General features: G+C 44.3%; 1 long non-coding RNA gene and 1 other non-coding gene across 2 annotated transcripts; one reads left to right on the plus strand and one right to left on the minus strand.

The window, feature by feature from the left end:
* Positions 1–15,358: 15,358 nt before the first annotated feature.
* Positions 15,359–15,430, minus strand: trnae-cuc. Its single transcript has one exon. It is a non-coding gene; the product is annotated as a tRNA-Glu (tRNA).
* A 2,079-nt stretch (positions 15,431–17,509) lies between these two features.
* LOC116970713 lies at positions 17,510–22,096 on the plus strand. Its single transcript, XR_004411281.1, has 3 exons — positions 17,510–17,556; positions 19,465–19,511; positions 21,999–22,096. It is a non-coding gene; the product is annotated as an uncharacterized LOC116970713 (long non-coding RNA).
* The last annotated feature ends 309 nt before the right edge of the window (positions 22,097–22,405 follow it).

Consider the following 22,405-nt stretch of genomic DNA (forward strand, 5'->3'; position numbering starts at 1 on the left):
GTAGAAGGATTAAAGGATCCTCAGAGAGACTCTGAATTCCCTCAGCTGCCTGAGGTGGTAAAGGCGCTGCCTTGCCTTACTCACCAGTGCGGCAGTGTGTGTTGTCCATGTCAGATTCTCTGTGATGTGGACTCCCAGGTATTTAAAGCTGCTCACCGCTATCCACAGTAGTCCCATTTATCTCCAGTGGCGTGTACGTCCTCGGTTGTTGTGCCCATCTAAAGTCCACATTCAGCCAGTGGACCAAAGACTGGTATAGTTGAATCTGATGGCATTATCATCATACTGATACCACAAACTTCTCAAAGCAATTTCTGTGTGTAAATAATCAGCCTGATTCTACATGGAAATGCATAAAATATAAACACATATACCAATCATCTGGCTTTTCTAGCTTCTGTTTAGACGACTCTTTCACTGTTTCACTGTTTCAGCAAATAGTCATATAATATGGCAACAGGCCCTTCGGCCCAACTTGTTCAACCAACCAACATACCCTATCTACACTAGTCTCATCTGCTCGTGCTTGTCCCATAACCTTTTAAACCTATCCTCTCCATGCACCTGTTAAAATGTTATGATAGTCCTTGCCTCAACTACCTCCACTGACAGCTCATTGCAAGCACCCACCATCATTTCTGTATAAAAGTTACCCCTCAGATTCCTTTCATTCCCTATACCTACCACTCTCTGGGTGAAAGAAAATTCCTCCTCACCTTAAACCTATGTTCTCTGGTCCTCGATTCACCTACCCTGGGCAAAATAATTTGTGCACAAATTCCACATGTTCACACTCGCTTTTGAATTCCATGTTTGATTTCTTGGTGGCTGTGATAATTCTTCTCTACCCAAGTGTTCCAACCGATGCATACTTTCCTGCTGGCTTCAGTTAGATTCATAGAGTCATAGAGTGATACAGCATGGAAACAGGCCCTTCAGCCCAACTTGCTCACACTAGCCAACATGTCCCAGCTACACTAGTCTCACTTGCCTACATTTGGTTAATACCCCTCCAAACCTGTCCTATCCAAGCACCTGTCTAACTGTTTCTTAAATGTTGGGATAGTCCCTGCCTCAACTACCTTCTCTGGCAGCTAGTTCAATGCACCCACCAACCTGTGTGTGAAAAAGTTACCCCTCGGGTTCCTATTACATTTTTTCCCCTTCACCTTAAACCTGTGTCCTCTGTCTCTGTCTTTCATTAAAAGACAATCAGAATCCACAGAAAAGTTCAATTAAACCGGGATTTGATTGATTTGATTCCTTGGCGATTTTCTTTCTGATTACAGTTGGACCAACAAGAGGACTGTCTGAAGGGGAGGTGTACCCGTAAGATCATCATTAACAGAGGAAATATGCCGCCATTGGAGCTGATAAACATGACAATGTTCATTCAGCAACATGGGTGAGAAGCATTTGCATGATGTGATATGATTTATCATTTCATAGAATACATAGAAAATAGGTATATTCGGCCCTTTGAGCCAGCACCGCCATTCATTGTGATCATGGCTGATCGGCCCCAATCAATAACCCGTGCCTGCCTTCCCCCCTATATCCCTTCATTCCTCTAGCCCCTAGAGCTCTATCTAACTCTCTCTTAAATCTATCTAGTGATTTGGCCTCCACTGCCCTCTGTGGCAGGGAATTCCACAAATTCACAACTCTCTGGGTGAAAAAAGTTTTTTCTCACCTCAGTCTTAAATGGCCTCCCCTTTATTCTAAGACTGTGGCCCCTGGTTCTGAAGTCGCCCAACATTGGGAACATTTTCCCTGCATCTTTATAATTTTATATGTTTCTATAAGATTGCCCCTCATCCTTCTAAACTCCAGTGAATACAAGCCTAGTCTTTTCAATCTTCCCTCATATGACAGTCCCGCCATCCCAGGGATCAATCTTGTGAACCTACGCTGCACTGCCTCAATCCCAAGGATGTCCTTCCTCTAATTAGGAGTCCAAAACTGTACACAATACTCCAGATGTGGTCTCACCAAAGCCCTATACAACTGCAGAAGAACCTCTCTACTCCTATACTGAAATCCTCTTGTTATGAAGGCCAACATTCCATTAGCTTTCTTCACTGATTGCTGTACCTGCACGCCAACTTTCAGTGACTGATTTACAAGGACACCCAGGCCTCGCTGCACCTCCCCCTTACCTAACCTAACCCCATTGAGATAATAATTAAACCAGCATCTGCAGTTCCTACCTATACATTCTGGTGAACTGTTCTGCACTCTCTCCAAAGTCTCCACATCTATCCCATAATGAAGTGACCAGATTGGCACACAATACTCCCAATACACCAAACCCTTTAGTTAGACAGGTTGGCTATCACATTTTCATCACTGTATGCCCAAGTGACCAGTGATTGATAAGAGAGTTATGGTTAGTGATGCTTACATCATTAAATAATTTACTGGTACTTGCTGTTAAGGTTTATTTTTGCATAAGAAATAAGAATAAGGGGTAGGCCATTTAGGACTGAGATGAGCAAAAACGTTTTCACCCAGAGAGTTGTAAATCTGTTGAATTCTCTGCCACAGACGGCGGTAGATGCCAATTCACTGGATGATTTCAAGAGAGAATTAGATTTAGCTCTTAGGGCAAAAGGAATCAAGGGATATGGGGGAGAAAGGAGGAACGGGGTACTGATTTTGGATGATCTGCCATGATTATATTGAATGGCGGTGCTGGCTTGAAGGGCTGAATGGCCTACTCCTGTGCCTATTTTCTATGATTCTGTGTTTCTGTAACGGCTGATTTGGTGAAATATTGGAATATCACTCATTCATGGTTCATTGGAAAGCATGCTGGAATGGGAAAGAACTGGGAAGAAAGAAAAGTAATGTTATTCATGAATGTATTATTCAATCAACAGACAGTCCTTCCCGATTTCCTACAGTGGGATGTATATCTATGGCACACAGGAAGAACTGTTTATCAAAATTAACAAAAGATTAACAGTCCTCTGGAATGGAAGGGGGACAGTCATTGTTTCTATGAAGAAGCAGAGCGATATCGCTGGGCTTTGCAGTTACTCAAATGGTAAGTAATACTTCATGACCAAAGTTTATACAGAGAATAAGGTACAAGGTGAGCAAGTACAATCGAGGGGTAATAAACACATGGTTGAAGGTTTCAGCATCAGAGGAGATGAGCCATGAATCGAGAGTTTTGTTTAATTTTAGATATATTGGATAGAGCGTGGAAACAGGCCCTTCAGCCCACCGAGTCCGCACCGACCAGTGATCCCCGCACACTGACACTATCCTGCATACACTAGGGACAATTTATATTTATACCAAGCCAATTGATCTACAAACCTGCACGTCTTTGGAGTGTGGGTGGAAACTGAAGATCTCAGAGAAAATCAACGCAGGTCACAGGGAGAACGTACAAACTCTGTACAGACAGCACCCGTGGTCAGGATCGAACTCGGGTCTCTGGCGCTGTGAGGCAGCAACTCTACCGCTGCGCCACCGTGCCAAGTTGAAGGAGGTGAACTCCTTTTACATGTAAGCTGGAGAATGTGTAGATGAGATTCACCAAGACGGTGCTTGGATCGAGCATTTCAATTATAAGCAGGGATTGGATGGTTTGGGCTTGTTTTCCCTTGCGCAGAGGAGGATGAGGGTTGAGTTGATGGAGCTCTACAGAATTATGACGGGGGATAGAAAGAAGCTTTTCTCCCATGCTGGATGGGTCAAAGACAAAACGCCATGGGTTTAAGGTGAGATTTAGAGATGGGATTTGAGCGGGATTTTTTGTTGCACACACAGCGAGGGTTTGGAAACTGGAATTCACTGCCAAAGGTGATGGTGGAGGCAGATACTCACTCAAGAACTATTCAGCCAAGCATCTGAATCTTCAAGACATAGACAGCTGTGGACTTATTGGAGTCAAAGAGTCATACAGCACAGAAACAGATCCTATGGCCCAACTCATCCAGGATATGAAGATGCTCTCATTAAGCTTGTTCCACTTGCCTGCATTTGGCCCATATCTATCTTAACCTCGTCTATCAACATACCTGGCTTTTAAATGTTGTTATTGTGCCTGCCTTAATTGAATCCTCTGGCAGCTGTTCCATGTACCTCCCACCCTCTAGTGGACAAATGGGATTAGAGTGGATAGATGTAATGCTTGGTGTGTGGATGGGGTGGTCCTGTTTCTGTGCTGTACAACTCTGTCACTACGAAACAAATGACCGTTAATTGGAAATAATATAAGGAACCTAATGGGGCTGTCCCACTGTACGAGCTAATTCAAGAGTTCTCCCGAGTTTCCCCTGATTCGAACTCAGAGATTTACGGTAATAGCCGCCCGTAGGTACTCGGGGCTCTCGTGGACATTTTTCAACATGTTGAAATTTTTTTCAACATGTTGAAAAATCTTCACAAGTCTTCACGAGCTTACCAAGTACCTGCCGTTTGCGTTACGAGCCGCTAAGAGACGCACTAAGCTCCGACGTACCCGCAACGTACATTCAACGTGCTTACCTCGAGTTTGATATTTTTTTAAACTCGGGAGAGCTCTTGAATTACCTCCTACAGTGGGACAGCCCCAATAACAGTGAATTTGTAAAGGCTGAAGGTCTCGGCTGGGCAGTTGAAATTTTTTAAATAACGTTTTTAATTATTGTCTTTGATAGCAATGGTGAAAGGCCACAAGTGGATGTGGAGAGGGTGTTTCCACTAGTGGGAGATTGTAGGACCAGAGGTCGTAGCCTCAGAATAAAAGGACGTTCCTTTAGGGAGATGATGAGGAGGAATTTCTTTAGTCAGAGGGTGGTGAATCTGTGGAATTCTTTACCACAGAAGGCTGTGGAGGCCAAGTCGATGGGTATTTTTAAGACAGAGATAGATAGATTCTTGATTAGTACGGGTGTCAGGGGTTATGGGGAGAAGGCAGGAGAATGGGGTTAGGAGGGAGAGATAGATCAGCCATGATTGAATGGCAGAGTAGACTTGATGGCCGAATGGCCTAATTCTGCTGATATCACATGAACATGAACAATAACAATGACTGTTTAAGAAACATTTAGACAGGTACATGGATAGGGTAGGTTTAGAGGGACATCGGCTGGTCGGGTGCAGGTGGGACTAGTTTCGAGGGGACATGTTGGTCGGCGTGGGTGGGTTGGGCTGAAGGGTCTGTTTCCATGCTTTATGACTCTTTGACAATGAAGCTGAAAATTAATTTGATGCATTTGTTCAGAATATTTATCATTGTGCTTTGTTTCATTTCTGAAGACGTTGTAGGACGTACAGTGGCTGCAATGTGGGAGTTAAAAAATGTCGGCAATGTTTGTACCACCCAGCGGGCAGAAGATCATCAGCTGTGTCAGGTATGGAAATGCAACGTTTTTGTTGCTAATCAAAGTGGTTGAAAGATATTAATTTAAAATGAAAACAGAAACATGTTGGAATTACTCAGCAGGGCAGGCAGTATATGTGGAGGGAGAAAGAGTTATCTGGTTACCTCGTTTAGTTACCTAGTATTGCCGAATAGAGATTATTGCATATTTACGTTTTGTTGCGTATTGCGTGAATGGGCAAGTGAAGCTGCAGTAAGAAGAATCTCATTGTTCCATTCCCACCACATTGACAATTAAACATTAGTTTAGTTTTGAGATACAGCGTGGAAACAGGCCCTTCGGCCCACCGGGTCCGCGCCAACCAGCAATCCCCGTACACTGACACTATCCTCCACACACAAGGGACAATTGACATTTATACCAAGCCAATTAACCTACAAACCTGTACGTCTTTGGTGTGTGGGAGGAAATCGTTGATAAGGTCCCACATAGGAGGTTAGAGCACATGGTATTGGGGGTAGAGTGCTGACATGAATAGAAAATTGGTCGGCAGACAGGAAACAAAGAGTTGGGAGTAACGGGTCCCTTTCAGAATGGCAGGCAGTGACTAGTGGGGTACCGCAAGGCTCGGTGCTGGGACTGCAGCTATTCACAATATATATTAATGATTTAGAACGAGGGATTAAAAGTAACATTAGCAAGTTTGCAGATGACATAAAGCTGGGTGGCAGTGTGAACTGTGAGGAGGATGCTATAAGAATGCAGGGTGACTTGGACAGGTTGGGTGAGTGGGCAGATTGACGGCAGATGCAGTTTAATGTGGATAAATGTCAGGTTATTCACTTTGGTAGCAAAAACAGGAAGGCAGATTATTATCTAAATGGCGTCAAGTTGGGAAAATGGGAAGTACAATGAGATCTGGGGGTCCTTGCTTATCAGTCACTGACAGTAAGCATGCAGGCACAGCAGGCAGTGAAGAAAGCTAATGATATGTTGGCCTTCATAACAAGAGGAGTTGAGTATAGGAGCAAAGAGGTCCTTCTGCAATTGTACAGGGCCCAAGTGAAACCACACCTGGAGTATTGTGTGCGGTTTTGGTCCCCAAATTTGAGGAAGGATATTCTTGCAATTCAAGGATGGAAGCGTAGGTGCACAAGGTTAATTCCCGGGATGGCGGGACTGTCATATGTTGATAGAATGGAGCGACATGGGCTTGCATACACTGGAATTTAGAAGGATGAGAGGATATCTTATTGAAACATCAGGAACATGTTTACTGCATCTAGCGTGTCCAATCCCTTAATAATCTTACATAAGATTATTAAGGGTTTGGACACGCTAGAGGCAGGAAACATGTTCCTGATATTGGGGGAGTCCAGAACCAGGGGCCACAGTTTAAGAATAAGGGGTAGGCCATTTTGAATGGAGATGAGGAAAAACATTTTCACCCAGAGAGTTGTGAATCTGTGGAATTCTCTGCCTCAGAGGACAGTGGAGGCCGATTCACTGGATGCTTTTGAGTGAGAGTTAGGTAGAGCTCTTAAAGATAGCGGAGTCAGGAGATATGGGGAGAAGGCAGGAACGGGGTACTGATTGTGGATGATCAGCCATGATCACAGTGAATGGCGGTGCTGGCTCGAAGGGCCGAATGGCCTACTCTTGCACCTATTGTCAATTAACCGGAGCTCCCCAGAGAAAACCCACGTATGTCACAGGGAGAATGTACAAACTCTGTACAGACAGCCCCCGTAGTCAAGATGGAACCCGGGTCTCTGGCGCTGTAATCCAGCAGCTCTACCGCTGCGCCACCGTGCCGCTCATTCTTGACTCTAGAATTTGTTTCACTTTCCACAGATGGCCCCTAATTTGCAACACCTTATTCCAGCATCTGCTCTATATTTTTTTTGTTTTTTATTTCAGAGACACAGTGAGACACACTGAGTCCGCACCGACCAGCAAACCCCGCACATTAACACCATCCTACACACACTAGGGATAGTTTTTGCATACACCAAGCCATTTAACCTACAAACCTGTAAGTCTCTGGAGGGTGGGAGGAAACCGAAGACCTCGGAGAAAACCCACGCGGTCACGGGGAGAACGCACAAACTCCGTACAGACAGCACCCGTAGTCAGGATGGAACCCGGGTCTCCGGCGCTGTACGGCAGCAACTCTACCGCTGTGCCACCGTGATCATGTGTTTTATTTTTACACTTGTTACTTGGACGGGTGAGGTAGGGGGGGTGGTGGAACCTTTGTTGATAATGCTCAGCAGGAAAATGAGCAATCACAGTCAATAGATGGAAGGGGTTTGAGGGCATTTGAGTGGGCTGGACATTCACTTGCATGCAAGGACAGTTGTTAAAGCTGCAATGTGACAAGGCTGATCGCTTTATCAATCTTGGGCTTTCAGGTTAATTGTGCAAAGACGGACGTTATCACAAACATTTCTCTGGAAGTGGGTGTCGGGTTATGGGGAGAAGGCAGGAGAATGGGGTTAGGAGGGAGAGATAGATCAGCCATGATTGAATGGTGGAGTAGACTTGATGGGCCGAATGGCCTAATTCTTCTCCTATCGCTGATGAACTTAGTTTAGTTTAGTTAGAGATACAGCGCGGACACAGGCCCTTCCGCCCACCGAGTCCGCACCGACCAGCGATCCTCGCACACTAACACTATCCCACACACACACACTAGGGGCAATTTACAATTATACCAAGCCGATTAACCTGCAAACCTGAACGATTTTGGAGTGTGGGTGGAAACTGGAGCACCTGGCGCAGGTCATGGGGAGAACGTGCAAACTCCGCACAGACAGCACCCGTAGTCAGGGTCGTACCCGGGTGTCGGGCGCTGTGAGGCAGCAACACTATTTCTGTGCCACCGTGCCGCCCTGATGAGAACAAACTTTGCTGCCTGGTGGTTCTCCAGGGTAACTCTTAAAGCAGCATTTTTAGATCGCATTTGTCAATTAGCCGCCCCATTTCTGGAAGGGATATTTGCTCTTTCGGTGATGTGGTGAGGCAGTCGTCAATAGGCCACAAATATATTTTTACTGGGTGATGTATTTACATAAAACAGAAATGACATCTCTATATCAAGTTGATTAATATCTTCCTCATCTCAGGCTGCAGCACACTGCCAAGACAAAGGGACTAACCCGAAATGTTCTTTGAGAATACTGAGCATTCTTGAACGAGCCTGCAAGAATGATGTCTGCTGGTGAGTTTTCGAATTTTAAACAGGGAAATTAATTAAAACCAAAATTCAAAACATGAAAGAAAGAAATAACTCAAGACCTCAAGGGATCGTTTGGTGGATTCACAGTTAATTAATTAATAGAGTCATAGAGCCCTGCAGCATCGTAACAGGATCTTCAGCTCAACTAATCTATGCTGTCACCATGCCAGAGGCTTTCCATGTTTGGCGCCTTTGCAACTCATATTCCTGTACGAGGATGTTACCAGGACTAGAGGGTGTGAGTTATAGGGTGAGGTTGAGTAGGCTGGGACTGTATTCCTTGGAGTGCAGGAGGTTGAGGGATGATTTTCTAGAGGTGTATAAAATCATGGCAGGAATAGGTCGGGTAGATGCACAGAGTCTCTTGCCCAGAGTAGGTGAATTAAGAGCCAGAGGACATACGTTTAAGATGAAGGGGAATAGATTTTATAGGAATCTGAGGGGTAACTTTTTCACACAGTGGGTGTATGGAACAAGCTGCCAGAGGAGGTAGTTGAGGCGGGGACTATCCCAATGTTTAAGAAACCGTTAGACAGGTACATGGATAGGATGGGTTTGGAGGGATATGGACCAAATGCGGGCAGTTGGGTCGAGTGTAGATGGGACATGTTGGCCGCTGTGGGCAAGTTGGGCCGAAAGGTCTGTTTCCACGCTGCATCACTCTGTGACTCTATGACTCTATCCACATACCTGTCCAAATGTCATTTAAATGTTGTTATTGCACCTGCCTCAACAACCTCCTCTGGCAGTAGATGCTGCCCGGCCTACTGAGTTATTCCAGCACATTGTGTTTTGCTCAGATTCTAGCATCTGCAGTTCCTTGTGTCTCTACATTCTCATTTCATTTACCCAGCCCCCTCTGGGTGACAAAGTTGCCCCTCAAGTTCCAATTAATTTTTTTCCCCTCTCTCAAACCTAGGCCCTCAAGTTCTCAATTCCTCTATTCTGGGAAAAGATCATGTGCAATTATACTTTGTCTACCTCAATAATATCTCCCGTCATCCTCCTGCGCTCCATGGAATAGAGTCCTTGCCTGCCCAACCTCTCCCTGTAGCTCAGGTCATCGAGGCCTGGCAACATCCTCATAGCTCTTCTCTGCACTCTTTCCCACAGCAGGGTAACACAGTACTCCATGTGCAGCCTCACCAACCCCCTGTACATGTAACATAACGTTCCAACTTCTCTCCTCAATACCCTGACTGATGAAGGCCAGCGTTTGTCCAAAAGCCTTCTTCACCACCCTATTTTTCTGTGACTCCACTTTCAGGGAAGTATGTACTTGTCCTCCTAGATCCCTCTGCAATACAACACTCTCCGGGGTCCTTCTGTGAAGATCCTGCCTTGGTTTGACTTCCCAAATGCCTCACATTTATCTGAAGTGAATTCTATTTGCCATTCCTCACCGCACTTGGCCAATAGATGAAGATCCTGCTGTGATTCTTGATATCCATCTTCACCATCTATAATACCACCTATTTCAACATCATCTACAAATTTACTAATCATGCCATACAATCTCATAGATATTGATGACAAACGCAATGGCTGCCATACCCGTACCCTGTATCTGACTCTACTCAGACAGGTACAGACACAAAATAAAACAGCTCATAGATCAGTGGTGAGTCTATCGAACAAGGCAAATTATTGAGGGCCTTAACAGTGTGCCCTGTGGAAACACTCTGAGAAAACCCAAAGTGTTTCAACAATTCTCAGCACCTATAGTATTTATATATTCTCATGACACAATGATTACTTGTGGAGTTGAAATCAATGTCACTGTAACCTTTTATCTTTGTCTTTCCCCAGAGTTAACTTTAACCTTATGTTTCTGCTTTGAAAATCTCTCTCGCATATATCCAACAAACATATACCATAGATGTCAATGTCCCTGTTGGGAGAATTGATGGGGTCTACTTATGAAAAAAGGCCAGGTGTTAACTTTCAAGAGACTTTCCAGTTAAACACAGTGACAAAGAGCAGCTGTGATCTCATGGTTGCCACGGATAAGAACCTAGACAGAGCTGCAAATGGATATCCTCTCTCAATAGACAAGGAAGCCTGCTTTTCAGCCGAGTGCGTTAATTTTAGCTATTTTAATTAAGCTGTGCTGTGAAAGCTAAATACATTGACACATCTATTTATTACTTTATATTCTACGTTGGCCATTTTCCCATCATGCTTGTGCAGGAAGGAATTGCGGATGCTGGTTCAAATCGACGATAGACACAAAATGCTGGAGTAACTCAGCGGGACAGGCAGCATCTGTGGAGAGAAAGAATGGGTGACGTTTTGGGTCGAGACCCTTCTTCAGACATCATCTTGTTCAGCCTGAAGAAGGGTCTCGACCCGAAATGTCACCCATTCCTTCATTCATATCCAAATCACTAATATAAATAATGAAAACAGTGGACCGTGCTCCAGTTACAGTGGCACACCATTTATTACAGGCCCCTGGTCTGAAAAACAAATCTCTACCACCAGCCTCTGATTCCTACCATCGAGGCAATTTTGTATTCAATTGGCTAGATTGCCCTGGACCTCGTGATTTAATCTTCCAGACAAACCAACCATGTGGTACCTTGTAAGATTCCATGTTAAAGTACATGTAGACTCAGTCTAAAGGGTCTCGACATGAAGCGTCGTCCATTCCTTCTATCCAGAGATGCTGCCCGTCGCGCTGAGTTACTCCAGCATTCTGTGTCTATCTTCAATGTAAACCAGCATCTGTAGTTCCCTCCTATACATGCAGACAATGTACCGTGCTGCCCATATTCATCTTCATATGAACAGATGACATAGAAGCAGAATTAGACCATTCAGTCCATTGAGGACTACCCCACCATTCAATCATGCTGATTTATTTTTCCCTCTCAACCCTGTTATCATGATTCTCCTCATAACATTTAACACCCTCACTAGTCAAGAACCTATCAATCTCCACCTAGTTTAGTTTAGGTTAGTTTAGTGATAGAGTGCGGAAACAGGCCCTTCAGCCCACCGAGTCCGCACCGACCAGCGATCCCCACATACTAACACTATCCTACACCCATCAGGGACAATTTTACATTTATACATTTATATCAAGCCTATTAACCTACAAACCTGTACATCTTTGGAGTGTGGGAGGAAACCGAAGATCTCAGAGAAAACCCACACAGGTCACAGGGAGAACGTACAAACTCCGTACAGTCAACTACATGTAGTCAGGATTGAACCGGGTCTCTGGCGCTGTAAGGTAGGAGCTCAACCGCTACGCCACCATGCCGCCCATAATTTTGTTGTGAGAGAAACTGGGAGACATTCTCTAATAGAGGCACACCATTAACCAGCATCCAATCTTCTGACACCTCATTTGTGGCTGTTGATGATACAAATATCTCGGTCAGACACCCTGCAATTTGGTTCCCTAGTATTTTCCCACAATGTCCTTGCTACAGTTGATCAGGTCATAGAGTCATACAGCATGGAAACAGTCAATGCCGACCAAGATACCTCATCTAAGCTAGTCCCACATCTCTCCAAACCTTTGCTACCCCATTTATGTGTTAGAAGCCCTCCAATACCTCCTCTTCTGTAATTTGGACTCTCTTCAAGTTATCACTGTTAACTTCCCAAATTTCCTGGCATCTATGTCTTTCGCCATGGTAAATACAGATGAGGAATATTCATTTAAAGCCTTGCCCATCTTCTGAGGATTATCTTGTTAATTTTTAAGGGGTATAGTGTCTCTTCCTAGCCACTCTTTGCCCTTAATATACTTGTTATAGTAAAATGGTAAAATTTCATTGTCCTATCTGGGACACAATAAACTCTCTTAAATCTTGAAATGGTCATTAAGATAGTAAGCTAATACAATAAGCTCTGGATATATAACATGCTTCAAAAGATCTATGTCTAAGAAGGAACTGCAGATACTGGTTTAAACCGAAGATAAACACAAAATGCTGGAGTAACTCAGCGGGACAGGCAGCATCTCTGGAGAGAAGGAATGGGTGACGTTTCCGGTCGAGACTGAAGGGTCTGAACCCGAAACGTCACCCATTCCTTCTTTCCAGAGATGCTGCCTGTCCCGCAGTTTTACTCCAGCTTTTTGTGTCAATTTTCAAAAGACCTACTTGTATTAATATTTTTGATTTGTTATAGGGGTAATGAAATCTGTCCATCACGTTTAATGTTGCTGAAGCAATGTTCAAATGGTGCAGCTGAAGACTATCGATTGAAAGAAGTAAATAGCTGTGTGCCAGGTAACTACAACTCCGTCCATTCATTAGAGAAATACATGGAGTCTCTTGCCCAGAATTGAGGACTAGTGGACATAAAGGGCCTGTCCCACTTTCACGACCTAATTCATGACCTCTGCCGAGTTTACCCTTGACTCATACTCGCAGCATGGTCGTCACGAGGTCATAGGAGGTCGTAGGTAGGTCTTAGGTAGGTCGTGATGCGAGTCGTAGGTACTTGTGGCATCAAGTAGGTCGGGGCATTTTTCTAGCCTGATGAAAAATGTCCACGAGGAAAAAAGGTCGTGAATTAGGTCGTGAAAGTGGGACAGGCCCTTTAGGGTTAAGGTGAAGGGGAAAAGAGGGGTAACTTTTTCACACAAAGGGTGGTAGGTGTCTGGAACAAGCTGCCAGAGGAGGTAGTTGAGGCTGTGACTATCCCAAGGTTTAAGAAACAGTTAGAGATGTACATGGGTAGGATAGGTTTGATGGTATATGGACCAAATGCGGGTAGGTGGGACTAGTCTAGACGGGACATGTTGGCCGATGTGGGCAAGTTGGGCTGAAGGGTCTGTTTCCACGCTGCATCACTCTGTGTCTCTGTGTCTCTGTGACTCTATCCACGTATCTGTCCAAATGTCATTTAAAGGTTGTTATTGTACCTGCCTCAACAACCTCCTCTGGCAATAGATGCTGCCCGACCTACTGAGTTATTCCAGCACATTGTGTTTTGCTCAGATTCTGGCATCTGCAGTTCCTTGTGTCTTTACCTCCTCTGGCAGCTCGTTTCATTTACTCAGCCCCCCCTGTGTGACAAAGTTGCCCCTCAAGTTTCAATTAAATTTTGGCATGTTGGCCGGTGTGGGCAAGTTGGGCCTGCTTCCACACTGTATCACTCTATGACTCTATGACTTGGACAAGTCTTTCGCCACTGACCATTGAGTTGGTTGCATGGACATAAGTTCAAACTCACTGTGGGACAATGATGGACGAAATTAGGAGAATTGATTTTTCACATCGGATGGTTAATTTTAGTATTCGTTTATTATTGTCACCTGTACTGGGACTCAGTGAATAGCTTCATTTTGCCTGCTGTCTGGGCAAATCAAAGCACGTATTGAGCATTCAAACCATACGTAAATACAACAGGTAGTTACAGAATGCAAAATTAAATGGAGTGTTGAGAATATGCCATTAAAATGACAGAAAAAGTTCAGATAAAAGAAAAGACTAGGGCTACAAAGAGGTAACTTGAAACATCAGGACTTTATGTTTAGATTATGGGAGGTTCGTTCAGTGCTCTGATAACAGCGGGGATGTAGTTTTTCTTGAATCTGATGGTACATGCCTTCACGCTTATGTATCTACCTGATTAGAGAGAGGAGAAGAAGACATGATCTGCGACCTTGATTATGTTGTTCAAAAGGGAACTGCAGATGCTGGAATATCGAAGGTACACACTACCTTGATTATGTTGGCTGCTTCATGAGGCAGTGTAGATCTGGAGACAATGGGTGAGACACGGGAGAAGACTGGTTTGTGTGATCCACAGCTCTGCCAATTTCTTGCGGTCTCGGGCAGGTGGCACCTAAGGTCAGCATTGAACATGAATCCCTGGGGCTGTCAGGCACCAACTGCTGACTGAAGAAGGGTCTCGACCTGAATCATGAACCATTCCTTCAATCCGGAGATGCTGCCTGTCACACTGAGTTACTCCAGCATTTTGTTGTCCGTCTTCGGTTGAAACCAGTTCCTTCCTACCCAGTGAAGTTAGCTGCAGGTTTCTGCAAGAGCATGAGCTGAACACACTGATGGAGACACAAGAAGCAGCAAATGCTGGAATCTTCTGCAAAGCACGGTGCTGGAGGAACTCAGCAGGTCAGGCAGCATCTGTGGAGGGAATGGACGGATGATGTTTTGGGTTGGGACCCTTCTTCAGACTGATGGAGTAGGGGGGAGAAAGAGAGAGGTGGGGGTGGGGCAAAACTGGCAAGTGACAGGTGGATACAGAAGAATGGAGGCAAGAGGTGATGAGGAACTCTTTTACTTTGTGATATTTACAATGTTTGACTGCCTAATTATCTTTCACATACTCGCGGGAAGAATAATATTAAATTTTAAATCATTCTTGTCTCTCTCTTTGTTCCTTAGAATGTCGTCCCACGTACTATTTTAGTACCAATGCCAGTATCTGTCCCAATACTTGTCAAAATTACTGGAACAATGTTCAGTGCAAGGGGCCAGGTCTGATGGGATGTATCTGTCCTGAAGGTAAGACAACATATGATGATAGTAAAATACAGAATGTAATCTTGTTAAACATTTCTTTCTGTTTCATTTTAGTTTACCGTCACATGTACCGAGGTACAGTGAGAAGCATTTGTTCCTTGCCAATCGGTCGGCAGAAAGACAATAAATTATTACAAGCGAGCCATTCACAGTGTACAGATGCATAGAAACCTAGAAAATAGGTGCAGGAGGAGGCCATTCGGCCCTTCGAGCCATTCATTGTGATCATGGCTGATCGTCCCCAATCAATAATCCGTGCCTGCCTTCTCCCCAAAAAGCTGTCGTTCCCTGACCGGGAATCGAACCCGGGCCGCGGCGGTGAGAGCGCCGAATCCTAACCGCTACACCACCAGGGAAGGATAAGGGAATAACGTTTAGTGCAAGACAAAGCCAGTAACGTCTGCTCAAGGATAGTTCCGACAAGCACCATTGAGGTTGATAGTAGTTCAGGACTGTTCTTTAGTGTTGGTAGGATGGTTCAGTTGTCTGGTAACAGTTGGGAACAAATTGTTCCCTGAATCTGGAGGTGTGCGTTTTCACACTTCTATAAAAAGTGAAGGTCTCAATAATTCATTAGGTCTAAATATGAGTTGGTGTTTTTGGAGAACTGGGCTAAATATATTCTTCAGTTTTGCTCAAACAAAGGTTTGTCATCTGTCAGAGCATTGAGTAGAGGAGTTAGGGCATTGTAAGACTATGCCAGGAGTACTGAGTTCAATTTTGGTCACTCAGGTACAGTGTAAGAAGGTTGTCGTTTGGCCCAAATTAGTGCAAAAAGATCCACGTGAATGTTTTAGTTCAATTTAGTTTAGAGATACAGCGTGAAAACAGGCCCTTCTGCCCACCGAGTCCGCAACGACGAGCGATCCCCGCACACTAACACTATCCTACAGACCAGGGACAATTTACACTTTCACCAAGCCAATTAACCTTCAAACTTGTACGTCTTTGGAGTGTGGGAGGAAACCGAAGATCTCGGAGAAAACCCATGCAGGCCACGGGGAGAACGTGCAAACTCCGTCCAGACAGCACTCTTGTTCTTTCTCTCTTGTTTTCTCTAATTTTCAGATTAAAAGGTCAAAATTGAAGCTGTACAATAACTGTATAATTTTACATGCCGAATGTTTTATTCTTGTACAATTGCTTCTAATAGAAATAATAAAAAAATAAAAAAAGGCAGCACTCGTAGTCAGGATCGAACCCGGGTCTCTGGCACTGTAAGGCAGCAACTCTATTGCTACGCCACCATGCCACCCACTGTTTCTGGGACTGAAGGGCTTATGTTATAAGCAGAGGCTGGACTGATCTTTTTTTCCCTGCAGCACAGAAGATGGAGGGATGACCCTATAGAAGATGAAAAATCATGAGTGGTGTAGTTTAGGTGAATGGTCACCTGTTTTTTTCTGGTGTTGGAGAGTCTAAGGCTAGAGGATAAGGGCATAATTTTAAGAGGGGGGGGAGATTTAAATCTGAGGGGCAATTCTTTTTCACAGATTGCAGTGGGGTGTGGAACAAACCAACAGAAGAAACTCTAAAGGTGGGTACGATTACAATGTTTACAAGATATTTGAACAGGTACATGAATAGAATCATTTTAGAAGGCTATGAGCCAAATATACCTGTAGTCAGATGTGATGAGGTCAGGTAGATATGTCTTGGGCAACTTAGACAAAGGGTCTGTTTCTGTGCCGTGTAACTCTACTTCAGCTAGAGTTATGCCTCTGTCCCATTTAGGCAATTTTTTTTGGCGACTACAGGCGACTAGGCTGTCACCACATGGTCGCCTGTATGGTCATGAGTAATCTCCTCAGTCGCCCAAAGAATCGTAGCATTTTTCTGGTCGCCGCTGGATTGTGAAAAGTTTAAAACTTTTTGCCTAGAGTCGGTGACGGTTGGCTTGACGCCAATGAGCGTAGCTTGACTTCTCCCGACGTAGGTGCTGTCGTAGGTTGTCACCAGGATGACGTAGGTTGTCGCCGGTGTTGACTTCAGCGACTAACAACGTCAACCTACGTCAACCGGCGACAGGCGACTGAATTGTCTTACCTTGTCGTAGCTTGTCGCGGGTGGACATAGGTTGTCGTAGGTGTGGTCGTAGGTGGACGTCCTAATGGGTCGCCGTTTGTCGGTAGCTTGCCGTTGCTGGACGTCGACCAGGTGGTAAGTTGTTGTAGACATTGTCGTAGACCTTGTTGTTGGTGGATCCAGTCGCCGATTTTTCATTGACCTGCTATGACTATGACAGTCGCCGAAAAAATTGCCTATGTGGGACAGGCTCATTAATCACTGACGAACCAATGTGTTGTGCACCATTAGCTGCTGGGTCAGATGGTATTTTTGGACGAATAATTCATTATGATTATTTGTGTTCAGGTTATGTTTCTTATCATGGGACATGCATCCAACCTCGCAACTGCCCGTGCACATATAATGGACAAGTGTTTCAGAGTGGAATGAACATGCAGTTGTTTTGTCTAAAATGGTAAGCCAGCAGTAATTATGTTGGAAAGACTGTATGAACTGAGATTTCTCCAATTTCACCCAATAACCCCCATCTTTCCCCATCCCATCTCTCCTGCCGACTCCAACCCCCTCATAGTCACCCTGCCTCTTTCCCCCTCAGTAAACCCCTTTTCCATCCTGACTCCCACATTTCTTAGTTATCTCCCCCTCTTTCCCCGACCTCCATCTCCTTCCACCCATTGACCTGCTTCCTGCTTTACATTTCGCTATTCCTCTTCGTTCTTCCTTGACACGTTGTTTCTCCTTTTCACTCCTGTCATTTGTCAGACTCCACCCGCCTCCATCACCTCCCCTCACCTGTATCCACCTGTCCACCTCTCCCCTCACACAGTGTGAAGAAGGGTCTCGACCTGAAACGTCACTCCAGAGATGCTGCCTATCCCGCTGAGTTTCTCCAGCATTTTGTGTCTATCTTTCGGTTTAATCCAGCATCTGCAGTTCCTTCCTACACTGCCCCCACTTCTGTTTTACAGATTTCTTCCCACTCCCCCATCAGTCTAAAGAAGAGTTACCCAACTCAAAATGTCACCTGTCCATGATGCTGCTTGGTCCACTGAGTTCCTCCAGCACTTTGTGTTTTGTTTAAAATCCCATCTTCTGCAATTTCTTATGCCACATTGTTAATTATTCTATGAAAATTTTAAGGAATGGTCCAATGAATAGTACGCCCATAGATTGTGCTGGGCTCCAGGGGCACCAGAGTTGTAAATCAGAGGGTCCTGTGCTTCATATGTGGAGTGGGAGTTGATTGTGGGTGGAGATAAACAGTTTGGGACTGACATCAGGATTTATTTACATCATAACTGCCTTTTAGAATCATACAGTGTGGAAACGGACCCTTTGGCCCAAATTGTCCATGCCAACCTTCATGCCCCAACCAAGCTAGTCCTATGTGCCTGAATTTGGCTCATAGCCCTCTAAACCATTCCTCTCCAAAGACAGTTTAGCAACCTCCTCTCTCACTGCCCCCTCTCTGTGAAGGTATGCCCATCTATGTACCTTCAGTTCTTTAAATATTGTTGTAGTGCCTGCCTCAACTACCTCTTCTGGCAGCCCGTTCCATACACCCACCACCCTTTGTGTGAAAAAGCTGCCCCTCAGGTTCCCATTAAATCTTTCCCCTCTCACCTGAAACTATGCCCTCTCAATCTTCAGTTCAGTTCAGTTTAGTTTATCATCACAGTGAAAAGCATTTGTTGCATATTATCCAGTCAGTGGACAGACAATGAATCCTCTATCCTGAGGAAACACTATCTTGCCCCTCTATAAGATCAACCCTCGTCGTCCTGTTCCCCAAAGAAAAAAGTCCGAGTGCATTTTATCTCTGTTTGCTTTGTTGTTACCCTCTCCCAGCTAACAATGATCTATTCCACATTTTCCTTGATCTCCATCCACTTTGTCGTGGTTTCACACCTTACACTTCCTTATCTTTGTATCTCCCTCTCCCCTGACATCTGTCTGAAGAAGGGTCTTGACCCAAAACATCACCCATTCCTTCTCTCCAGAGATGCTGCCTGTCCCGCTGAGTTACTCCAGCATTTTGTGTCACTATTCTGAGAATGTGCAGTTAGAAAATTGTGGGTTGAAATGTTGTTGTATGTATTTACATTGACAATAAATTGTATTAATATCATCAAAGTCACTGAGGTCTATGTTTCTGCATCTGACCAGCAAGTGTGCTGCTGGATTGGAAGGCTGAGCCTGTGGCCTTAGGATGTGTATTGTGGCATGTTACCATAGTTAAGGGTGAGCGATAAGGGAAAAAGAATAAAAAATGCAAAGAAAATCGTCAAAAAGTTTTTAAACATTATCTCTACTCTATTTGTTCTTCGGTGCTGATTTAAAACATTTAATTTGTGTTTTGTAGCAATTGCCACGGAGGGCAGATGGATTGCAGTGACTTGGACTGTCCAGGTAAGTTATGTACTTTAGGCACACTCTTGCTATTATTTATTGCATTATAGAAACATAGAAACATAGAAAATAGGTGCAGGAGTAGGCCATTCGAGCCTGCACCGCCATTCAATATGATCATGGCTGATCATCCAATTCAGTATCCTGTACCTGCTTTATCTCCATACCCCCTGATCCCTTTAGCCACAAGGGCCACATCTAACTCCCTCTTAAATATAGCCAATGAACTGGCCTCAACTACCTTCTGTGGCAGAGAATTCCAGAGATTCACCACTCTCTGTGTAAAAAATGTTTTTCTCATCTCAGTCCTAAAAGATTTCCCCTTTATCCTTAAACAGTGAACAGATTAAAAACATAAGAGGAAATTGATTAAATTCTATGGATCTTTGGAGATCATTTAAAACCCTTGAGAAAGAATAGAAAGAGGAAAATTATCATGTGGTTGGTCTCTTGAAATTAGGATCTGGCCAGGGTATGCTGTATGTGTAGGAAGGGACCACAGATGCTGTTTACACCGAAGATAGACACCAAATGCTGGAGTAACTCAGCAGGACAGGTAGCATCTCTGGAGAGAAGGGATGGGTGATGTTTTGGGTTGCGACCCTTCTTCAGATTCAGTGGGTGACGTTTTGGGTCGAGATCCTTCGTCAGACCCTGAAAAAAATCTGAAGAACGGTCTCGACCCGAAACTTCACCCACTCGTTCTATCCAGAGATGCTGCCTGTCCCACTGAGTTATTCCAGCATTTTGTGTCTATCTACAGAGTATGCTGTAATTCCACTCCACCTCTTCTTCCTGCCCTACCAAAGGAACGGAGCTCTCAGACAGCAGAGGCGATCGTAGCAGCTAATTAGCCTTCCAGAGCAATGCCTGTCATTTCATGTGTGGACCTCACCCCCACCGGGCACTTAAGAACATGATACAAAAATAGGTGGAGGGGCAGGTAATGTCGAGAAAGCAGGGACTCTGCAGAAGGACAGGTTGTGAGAGTAGGGAAGAGAATTGGCAGATGGAATATAGTGTAGCAAAGTGTGGAGTCAGAATAAAGTTAGTAGAAGGAATAAAGGCATTGACTATTTTCTAAATGGTAAGATAATCCAGAAGTGGTGTGCCTCAGGGTTTGATGCTGGGCACGTTACTGTTTGTGGTTTATATGTAAAGGCAGGATTAGTAAGTTTGCTGACGACACTGATATTATAGATAGAAAAGATGGTTATCACAAGTTACAGCAAGAACTTTATATGTTGGGCAAGTGGGCTGAGGAATGGTTGATGGAGTTTAATGCAGATAAGTGTGAGGTGTTGCATTTTGGGAACAGGGCCAAATGTTCACAGTGAATGGCAGGGCTGTGGATAGTGTTGTAAAGCAGAGGGATCTAGGAGCACCTCTAGGTACATCTCTCCATGAAAGTGGATGTGTCAGGTAGATAAGGTGGTCAAGAAGACTGAGCAGTCGGGGTATAGAGCATAGAAGGGGATGTTATGTTACAAAATACAAGACGTCGATGAGGCTGCATTTGAGGTATTGTGTTCAGTTTTGGTCTCCAGCTATTGGATATTTATTGCAAACCCACTGACTCCCACGGCTATCTAGACTACACTTCTTCCCACCCTGCTTCCTGTAGAGACTTTACCCCCTACTCCCAATTCCCCCGTCTACGCCGCATCTGCGCCCAAGATGAGGTGTTCCATACGAGGACATTGGAGATGTCCTCATTCTTTAGGGAACGGGGGTTCCCCTCTTCCATCATTGATGAGGCTCTCACTAGGGTCTCCTACATATCCCGCAGCTCCGCTCTTACTCCCCCTCCCCCCTGTCGCAGCAGGGACAGAGTTCCTCTTGTCCTCACATTTCACCCCATCAGCCGTCGCGTACAACACATATTCCTTTTTTAAAAATATTTTTATTTATTAGAAGTACAGTAAATTACAATAGTACAAGCCAGATATATCTTATTACATTTATTGTACCCCTTCATTTTTAAAGCTTTAAGGAAAGATAGAAATAAAGAAAGTAGAGAAAGTGAGAGAAAGTTGTGTTAGTGTAAAAGAGTGATCAATAAAAAAATAAACCCATTAGTTAGAGAAAATAATTAAGAAATAGACCCTAGAAAAGAAAGAAAAAAAGCCCCCAAAAAACAAAAGCTCTATCATGAAAATCGTGCAAAAGGGATATACCAACTTCGTATTTTTCCTCCCCCCTACAACACATATTCCTCCGGCATTTTCGCCACCTCCAACGGGATCCCACCACCAGCCACATCTTCCCTTTCCGCTCTCCGCAGAGACTGTTCCCTCCGCAACTCCCCGGTCAACTAAATACATGGTTAGAAAATGATCTCGTGAGCAGATGGCGGTCAATAGGTCAGTTGTCTTTTTTAATAGTTTTCTGTATTTTCAGAAATGATCATTTTATTCCATTTTATCAGCAGTTGCTGTTTTTATAATTGCTTCACAAACTATTCTCCATATGCTTGTATTCCTGCAGTCTTTTGTTCGGTCACTGGGAGTCAGTATATTACAACATTTGACGGGACTCGATATTACTTCTACGGCGGATGTGTTCATATCTTAGTGAAAACGAATGCTTTTGTTATCTACATTGGCACAAACACATGCCAAATGGTAAGATGCGTGAGCGTGAAAGAAATTCTGTCGGATATGAACTAAGGTAGAGGCTACTGCATGGATCTCTGTTTCACAGGTTTACATTCCTTGTTTTATGCAGAAAGCGGAGGCAAAATGCAGATAAACACTTTGTGTCCAGATAATTGCATTTATGGAACATAAGTAGCTCATACGGTCATAAGTGATAAAAGCAGAATTAGGCCATTCGGCCCATCAAGTCTACTCCGCCATTCAATCATGGCTGATCTAGCTCTCCCTCCTAACCCA

Source organism: Amblyraja radiata, chromosome 3 (assembly GCF_010909765.2).
Source record: "Amblyraja radiata isolate CabotCenter1 chromosome 3, sAmbRad1.1.pri, whole genome shotgun sequence".
Lineage (NCBI taxonomy): Eukaryota > Metazoa > Chordata > Chondrichthyes > Rajiformes > Rajidae > Amblyraja > Amblyraja radiata.